The sequence below is a fragment of the Miscanthus floridulus genome, chromosome 16, assembly GCF_019320115.1.
Source record: "Miscanthus floridulus cultivar M001 chromosome 16, ASM1932011v1, whole genome shotgun sequence".
Classification (NCBI taxonomy): domain Eukaryota; kingdom Viridiplantae; phylum Streptophyta; class Magnoliopsida; order Poales; family Poaceae; genus Miscanthus; species Miscanthus floridulus.
The window spans coordinates 53973651-53983232 of record NC_089595.1 but is presented as its reverse complement, the minus strand read 5'-3'; the positions used below and the strand labels follow the sequence as shown (position 1 = coordinate 53983232).

Genomic DNA, 9582 nt, shown 5'->3' with positions numbered 1-9582 from the left:
GTGGCAGTTTCTGCTGGTTACTGACTGTTATTTCTCTGTTTGCTAACTTGTTTATGTCATGTTCGTTTGTCTTATAATCTGTATTTTTTAGTTTATTTTTTTAGTTGAAATAATATTTTTCTCTCGCAACAAATCAGTGCGAACTGCAAGAAGGGGCTACGTGCACTCCCCGGCCAGCTCCTCGGTTGGCCTTTGCCAAAAGCAGCGCCCTTCCGAGGTAAAAAAATCGCCGGTCCAGTCTGCTACCCTCATTCAGCTTTCGCAGGCCCGGGCACTTTGAAGACCCGGGACAAAGCAATTTAGTACTATAAAAATAAGAAAAGAAACAAGGCGCGGAGCGTTGAGGCCGCAGGTCGCTAGAAAGGCGGTAAAAAACTTATAAAGATGTGGTGCCCAATCCACAACGGGGGGTTTGGCAAGAATGCTGCCCTTCGAGAAGTCTTTTTATGTTGGTTAAGTCTCCTTTGTCTATTATGAAATCTGGTTACTTTTATACAAAAAAACTATATATTTTAATGGTATAGGCAAAATCACTATAGTTGTATCAGTCAAATCATCTACAGCCGGTTAGACATTTTACTATACTCTACGCGCGAGGCTATTTGCCTTACTTACCAAGCAGGGGATGAGCTATTCATGAGAGTTTGGAGAGTCTATGTATCCATTAGTTTAGCGTATGTTTAGTTACTTGAGTAGTAGTGGAATACTTATAGGCTTAACATTACAAATGTACTAGGATCAGTGTTGCCAATAGGCGACCTCTTTTTCGGTCGATTCGTCTTGCCTTGGCCTTCTTAGCTTCATACTAGATCTAGGAGAGCCAATAGGGACATAACTAGTTGCTAAGCCCAGTCAGTCATGTATGTATGGTATATCTAGTAAGGCTATTGAAGTAAAGAAAGTAAAGTATAGAAAGTGAAGAGGAAGACTCTCTTCGGGGAAGAGAGGCTTTCTCATAGGGTTCCATAGGTACATTCCGTTTTCTGGAAATCCAGCAGGGATAGTAGCTCCCTTTTCGAGGGCAAAAAAACTTGTTAGGCTATTCGAGATCAACTACTTGTCCAGCTGGTATTCAGAGCCAGCAACTGGCTGCCGGATTTCGTCCCGTCCGTAGCGCTTCGGAAGTCACTCTGGCGTGGCGCTGCTGGATACTTCTGATCAATAGGAATAGGAGGAAAAAAAAGCTTATGATGAGCATCTATTGGAGTCGATCATTTCCAAGATCTAATTCGAGTTTCTTATTATGTAGTGGAAACGCCTTACAATCTTCAGTTTTACGCTTACGCTTAAGGGAAGAAATGTTCTTGGTGGATGCAGGCCTTGGTACCCCAAAAATTTGTATGCAAGATGAGCTTACAGGACTGCCAATCAAGCGAGCCACCAGGTTTGAGAATAAGGTGGGATCCAAGAATGTAGTGGCTGGTGAATCACTGATCAAAAAGCGGATTTTTGAGAGATTCTTCATCGATCTAGTGGCCGGTGAATCACTGATCAAAGAGCGAGCAGCCGCCAGGTTTAATGATTTTGTGGGATCCCTGGATGTAGCGGCTGGCGAACCGCTTCTTCTTCCACAAAGATTCAGACAAAACCGAGCTTGGATAGAACTGAAGAAGATTTGGCGAACGAAGAAAAAGGTAAAAGGGTTTCAAATTAATAAAATAGAAGGAGGTTATTCAGTAGCCATCGCAGGTTTCATTACTTTTCTTCCATTCAAATTAAAAAAAGCTAAAAAAAAAAAAAGGATAGCGAATGCTCGATTCACCATTGATAGCTTTATCCCTAAAAGGAGGGATATTGTGATAATAGCGGCAGATTCAAACAAGAACTTAATGAAAAAAAAGACAAGATAGAAAAAATTCTTAATAATCCGAAGCCCACCTTAATCCATTTTGTTGAGGATCTTGCACTTATTCCGGCCCTATATTTACATAGCCAAGAAAGGCTCTGGTGATCATGCGTGACTGCGGAGCGCCTATCGCCCTGGCACGGCACTCTAAAATGCATGTTGGGTTGGGCCAGCAAGAAGACTTCGACTAGGGAGACGAAGAATGGAATTGAAGAAGGCAGCATAGTCTAAGATAACAGAATGGAACACCAACCAACGAGTAAGTGGTGGATTTGGATGGAGTCTCGCAGAAGAAGAGTACGCGCGCTAGCGCGCCCCAAGACGTCAGTCCTTTTTCTGCTTGCTGGCCAAGGTCAGTTTACTGAATCCCTTCCAAACACCAACCCAATCTCCATTCCTTGATGGGAAATGAGCAAGACCATATGTTTCTAAAAAATATAGCCCCTATATAAACCTAGCCCTTACTACCCGAACTTCTTACCTTCAAATAGGACTAACTGCCCGAACCCGCTTGCTTATCTTCTACGATCTAATTAAGTTAAGCAGTGGTTATTTTTTTTTTTAAGTGACTAGAACTTCTATTAACTACTATTCTAGCACCCAGCTGTGCCATGTGTTTATTCTATTTTGCAGGTATTCCTTTGAATAACTCATCTTTTCAGGTAAGAAAATTGGAAGATCTTCTTAGTCAGCCTATCTGTATTCTTATCCTCTAGTGCGGATCCAATCAGATTTTATGAAGCCAAGGCCTGACATCCATTGTGGGGATCATCTTTTATCGGGAGACATGGCCTGGTGGTTTCTGATCGAGATTCCTAATCAATAGGGCGAAGAGCTCTTCGCATGATCTGGTCCTACCTTTTTTTTTCTACGCTATTTTTTTTCCCCTTCTCAGCTGCTGTCCTTACTCCGGATAAATTGGAACACATTGATTCCGTTCGTTCCTGCCCTTCGCTTCAGGCCATAGTGCTTCTGAATTATTTCTATACCCCTTTGATGATGCAGCCTCTGACTCTCGTGGGTAAACTCCTACTTGATTAGTCAGAACTTCTCTGTCTCAACTCGTGGACCTATCTATCTTCTTCTTTATAAGAGATAGGGGTTTGCTATTCTCACGGATTGCTCATATTTATTTACCCTACCCCATTTCAAAGTTTGTGCCTTGTTTCAGCCCTTCCTTCATCTGAACCTTCCAGTACTAATCTATCTTTATGGGGACTCATCTGACCTCCGAGCTACCCTGTCAATTGTAAAAAGTAGTTGAGTCGTGTCTCGCAGGAGCAAAAAGAGTGAAATGAGGACGTAAGCCCCCCAGGTCTTCCTCTTCCTTCTAAACTAATTGCTTTCGCTTGACTCTTCCAGTAAAAAAGTATACTGAGTGGTTGAAGGAAAGCGAAAAGGAATGGCTTTTTCATGTACCAGATCCGGTGAGCCAGACATCAAGCAAAAATGGACATACAATCAAAGAGTAAGGAGCAGTTATTTGCCGGGTGGATTGATCAGAGCTGCAAGGAGAGACTCGGTTATGGTGCGATAAAGAGCTTGCTTCAATGCTCGGATTCAGGTAGAAAGTAAGAGCAGTAGCATATTCATAGGAGAGCTTTGTACTTGAAATTAGTAGTCCCGGTAGTTGGAAAAAAGCTCTGAATACAGATTCAAAACATCAAGATAGGTAGTCCGATCATTAGTTGGCCAGTCATAGCAATTTAAGTAGAAAGCTAGCTTCGGGATCAGATCATTCAACTAAAGCTGTCAGGCCGGGTAGGCTTTGAGGAACATTGGGGGTTCCTTATGTTGTGACTGAGCAGATATGTCTATTGTGCCCGGCAAAAACGGATTTGCAAGGACCAAAGGCTTTCTCATTCGGAAAAACAATTCAAAGTATATTTCCCTTCTCCATTCTCTGCTCGGATGATTGCCGCTTGTGTGAATTTCATTGCTGCGGGTCCCGCGTGTGCTCGAATAAGATTGTTTTAGGATTCTATTTAGTTGAATTTATTGACTCCGCGGTGCTGGTTATCGAGTTTATGACGCCGCCGACCATCCAAAAAGTAAAAGATGGCGTCGGCATTTACTTATTATGCTCTCTTCTAATAGTGGTCCCTTGGTATTCAGGTTGTAAAATCCTGATAGGAAAGAGTCGACTGTTAGACCTTGTTTTTGTAATGGCCTATCTTCTTTAAAAAGCCGAAAGATAAGGATTTCTAAAAACTTTTGCGTTCCTTTTTCTTTTTTAGGATGCTGGTCTCATGTTTGATCTGGTAGCGATTAAAGAATGAATCTTGCTCTGGCGATCATGGTGGGATTGGTACACCTCTATATGCTGTAAAATGAAGGTACTCTTGAGTTCATGCTACGACCGCCGATTGTTCCTGTGACCACACGCCGTACCAACAGAAAACTATCAACCTATCGGTATGGTTTGTTGTTCACGTGTTATGATCTCGCTCATCAGATTGTTCCCCCCTCCCCTGGTCAATGGCGGTGAGTTGATTGACCAAGGCCTTCCCTTACGACGATGGAATTTCTTCCATCGGCAAGAGTACCTTTGTTTGTCTCCTTCAACTTTAATGAAAAGCCTAGTCTCTCGATACTAACTAATTAGTTAGGAGAGGTGCTTACTTTTGTAGTTAAGGATTCATACCCCATCCCATTCCTTTTTCTTTTCAAAGAAAACCTTACCATTTTCGTTTTGGGCCGCTGTTACCATTTCCATTTCCGGAACCTAAACCTAACTAATACTTAGTTGTTTCCATTTCCTCATCTGGTGATAGATCCTCATCTTCTTCTGGCTCAAATCCCTTTTTCATATCCAGGGCAGGCTTTAGGTACGCTTTAGTTTGAAATCATTAAAGATATGCTCGACCTCGTTTATGTCCATGGTACCATCGTACGTACCTTCTACTATCAACCATATGAGATAGGGCTTTGAAAGGTCAGAGTCAGTCTCCTCTTTCTTTTAGGTCAGTTTAGCAGTTCCCCAACCAGCTTTCTCCCCTGAGAAAGCCTTCCTAAGATTAAAAGAAAAAGGTTTGAAGGTTGATCTCTGGAATCAGTGATAGTTCAGAACCAGCAATGGGAGGCTGAAAAGCCGTAGTGCTAATGCATGCCCTATAGTTTTGAAGCAGGCTTCGACAGCTATGAGCTCCGCGTTGAAAAGCGAAGCGAGCCACGCTAGCGCGCTACTCTTCCTTTATGAGCAAGACTCTATCCAAATCTACTGATCTAAGAACTCTGCGAGTGAACTGAGTGAGCCATGAGGCGCCTATTGGCAAGGCTTGGAAAAGCCTTAAGTTTAGGCTCCCTTCCTTCACTGAACTGATTCACCTGGGTCCAAACCTGCTGAGCTAGCTAATTTTTCCTTTACGAGATCTCGGACTCTTCGGAATGATTGGAGAGAGCCCTGTCTCCTCTTGGTTGGTGCTAGGGCCTAGGGACTACTTCCTGAAAGAGCCTTTCAGTTCGGGCCGGCAGGAGGGGCCCTGATCTATCAATTGAGGGAGCAAAAAACAGGCTTTGCTCCCCTTTTTTTAAATGAAGAAAGAAAGAAGGGTCGAAGTTTAGACCAGCTCACAGTAGTTCTACCCATAGAAAAGATCATGAAAGAGGCGATCAGAATGGTACCCGAATCCATTTACGATCCCGAGTTTCCAGACACATCGCACTTCCGCTCGGGTCGAGGCTGCCACTCGGCCCTCAGACGGATCAAAGAAGAGTGGGGAACCTCTCGCTGGTTTTTGGAATTCGACATCAGGAAGTGTTTTCTACACCATCGACCTGACATCGATTCATCTCAATCTTGAAGGAAGAGATCGACGATTCCAAGTTCTTTTACCCCACTCAGAAACTAGTTTTCCGCCTAGACGACTCATAGGAGGTGAGAAGGGCCCTGACTCCGTCCCAAACAATGTACTACTATCGGCCCTACTAGGCAATATCTACCTACACAAGCTCGATCAGGAGATAGGGAGGATCCGGCAGAAGCACGAAATTCCACTTGTAGTGAAAATAAGATTGGTTCTATTAAGAATAGGTCATCGTATTGATGACCAAGAAAAGTATGGAAAAGAAGCAAGCTTCAACGCTCCCCAAGACAATAGAGCCCTCATAGTGGGGAGGGTAAAGAGCACCCAATGCAAAGCGACCTTTCATTCCCTTGTTTCATCATGGCACACCCCCCCACAAGCACCCCCAGGCAAAGGGGAGACTAGAAAATGCCTTTTGTTTTCCCTCATTTAGCAGCCCTAGCCACCTTCCTTAACAAGCCCTCGAGCCTCCTTTGTGCCGCCTTCCTCATAGAAGCCACTGGGTTGACCCCGAAGGCCGAATTCAATGGTAGAGAAGGCTTTAATAAGAATTTAGCCATGAGAGACCTTCTTAAGTATTGCAAAAGAAGGGGCCTGCTAATAGAGCTGGGCGGGGAGGCGATACTAGTTATCAGGTCAGAGAGAGGCCTGGCCTGTAAGCTAGCCCCCTTTAAAAGCCATTCCTTATTAATAAGGATTTGTTACGCGTGATATGTCGACGACTTACTACTAGGAATCATGGGTGCCGTATTTCTTCTCATAGAAATACAAAAACATATCACCCACTTCCTACAATCTGGCCTGAACCTTTGGGTAGGCTCTGCAGGATCAACAACCATAGCTACATGGAGTACGGTAGAATTCCCCGATACAGTCATTCGAGAAGTCCTCCCGAGGATGACTCCCATACAATTCTTGCTAGAGCTGGAGAAGCGTCTACGGGTAAAGCACCGTATCCATATCACTGCCTGCCACCTACGCTTGCCATCCATTCCAAGTTAAGGGACCTAGGTTATAGTATCCCTATCAAAGAATTTCTTTTTGATGCTGCAATCACATAAAAACATAAACTTTGAAGCTCAATAGCTAAATACATGGCAATTAAATCATGAGCTGGGATCATTAAGAGCATACTGCGAGTAGGAAGTGGAATTAATACAATGAATTCAAAAGCATCAAACCTCTCTTTTTCGAAAGAATCGAAACACATCGAAATGGTACCAGCCGTACTTAATAATAGAAGGATTTGGTAGAAATATGTAAAATTGTCCCTCCTAAAAAAATTATTCTAGAACAAATGGGCAATAGTTAGGAGAGGTACGCCAGCAGTGAGCAGAAGCAAGGTTATTAGATACCGAAGGAAAGCCCGGCCAGAACCACACGTGCAAGTTTCCCTGCATGTGGCTCGTCCATGATAACTTCTTCAGATTTGCGTGAACTAGCGGACCGATCACTATGTGGTTAGTACCTCCAGCATGAGCAAACCTTTTTTGAACTGGTTAGGAATGGGCGCCACTATCCCAGCCCGGATCCAGCCGGGTTCTATTGATCATGTCCCCTTCCCAATAGTTGTACCTTGTCTTGGGGCGTCTTTCTTTGGCTTTACTATCAAGCCCGCCCGCCCAGACGTGGCGCCCTTTCGCATTATCATCTACCACCCTTTCTTTCCTCCTGTCCCTTCACGCATGAAGATCATCGTATGTATGTTCGACTTCGATTGCCGGTGCAATAGAATTGGCGGGAGTATATTATGGCAGGATCAGTCACCTGGGCAAACCAACCCTCCTCCAAGAAGAATTGTGCTATGCCCCCCCCGATATCCCTATAGAGCGAAAGAGCTGCCTGGTGATCCCTAGGTTGCAGCACATCCGGTCGTTAACTCCTCGCTAGCTGCCACCATTTTTAGGACCGACTAACGCCTCACCTGCATGCACAGGTACCTACGTAGTGTAGTGTCGGTCGCACATTCATAATAGCGTTCGGACTCATGTGCCTTCCTTAACAAGGGGAGTTCCCTTGCTCCTGCTACGTATGATTAGCCAGCCTTGCGGCAGCAAAAGGATTAGGACGTCCCCCCATGCTAAGGTTCCCTATGGTCTGGCCGCATTAGGTTAGGGAGCTGGGCGATAATAGCTCCTCCGCATCCCAAGCGCGCTGCCCTTCTAGGCGCGCAACACTAAGTAATCCAAGCCAACCCACATTACTAACTAACGGTGGATAATCATCTTTCTTAGAGGTACTAAATACAACTCCATGAATGAGCAAAATGAAAGTTGCGTTAATGAGAAAGATCTCTGGGGAAACCGCTAAAAAAGATTGAACATGTGGTTCCGAGTTTCAATAACTTCTTCTGCTTTCATTTCCTCTCCTCCGTCTGCAAAATCACTGAGTTAATTCAAAAGTCCCGTTAGGTCACATAAAGGCACTTGCCGCTAAACTAAAATAGGAATGCTTAGAAACTAAAATAGGATTAAATATGCCCCCCGCCCCCTTTTGAGATCTTCATATTGAAACAATAGTAGCGCATGCTCATACTCAGCCCTTTCAAGCTGAGCACGGCTGTGGGCGATTCCATCCCATCGGATCCTTTGCGCCAATTCATGGCACCTCCTAGAAGTGGTCTATGCATCCAAGTAATCCTAGTTGTGCGAAACCACCTCCAAAAAGAAGATGGATCCTTCCCCATTCTCCCGCAGATCTTGATAAGCTGCCCGGAGAATAGAAAGATTATCCATTCCTTTGTCCAGATAGGAACGAACCGCCTCTTCTAAAATGTACGGCTCGAGGGGAAGTACCCCCGAGCTATTATTATATTGAAAGATAAAATCTTGGAAAAGATCTTTCCTCCATTAAAAATAAGCATAGGTGGCCAGGAATGTCCTCCAGAGGGGTGTTGTGATTCAGCTCCTGTTGAATGAACGCAACCCACTCCGGATCCTGGTCATAAAAGCTCAGATAGAAGTTTAGCCCTTCTAAATGAGCTAGAGCCTATGGGTTTTGAACCTCCGGTGGGAGAGTTATAAGAAAAAAGGAGGACCCCAACTCTTGATGGGAGACGAGTAGCACTAGGGGGAGTAAAAGACGATAAAAGACTAGAACAACTAAAATGGTAACTTTTATAAACAATAACAAAGAAGGATATTTGAATATAAAAAATAAAAAGGAGGAGGAATTCAAAATGAAATTCTTGATTTGCCCATTCCTTGATGAGGACATCATTGGCTCAAATATGACCATGCCAACCACTTCTATACCAAAGGTGCAACCATTCTATATGAGGCTTATCATTGATGCATTTGATGAATTGATGCTGCACCATGATGTGTGTTCATTCTCATTTTTAGAATTACTTACATGGATCAAGGGAAGGTTTGATTGCATATGGAAAGCATGGAAGGTTAATGAAGTTGATTGGGGACCAAATCCAAGTATTCCTAACGTCCTCCGCTAGGCCACCACGTCACTTTGGTTCCAAGGACAGAAAGAGTCCAAGTCCAACACGTTTTGGAAGTTGAATTCGGACTGCAAAATAGTCCCAAATTGCGACGGTCACCACAACTTCATATGGACTCCGATTGGGACGTTCTAGCACTTTTTGGAAAGCTTATCAAGTCTATTTTCCAACGGATCTAGACTCATGGCTATATCTTATCCGATGCTTCTGCAGTCATCGTTTCAACGCTAGGACCTTTTCTGCCTTTGGTGCTGCATCACCCTATTTTGGGCCGATGGTCCATGTATCAAGTTGGGTCCATTAGGGACGCGTCCTAGGGTTGGAGAACGACCCCAATGCCTCCTGGTCGTTCCCCTAGGTATTAATAAGGATTAGAGCCACCACAAACAGATTGGGTTTTGTTTAGATCAAGTTTAGCCATTGCTACTTCCTTGTAGACGCATGTGTCGACTAGACCATCCGTTCTACTCGATTCA

General features: G+C 44.1%; 2 pseudogenes; one reads left to right on the top strand and one right to left on the bottom strand.

The window, feature by feature from the left end:
- Nucleotides 1-5445: 5445 nt before the first annotated feature.
- LOC136510689 (uncharacterized) lies at nt 5446-6713 on the top strand (annotated as a pseudogene).
- A 1160-nt stretch (nt 6714-7873) lies between these two features.
- Nucleotides 7874-8889, bottom strand: LOC136510688 (uncharacterized; annotated as a pseudogene).
- Nucleotides 8890-9582: the final 693 nt, after the last annotated feature.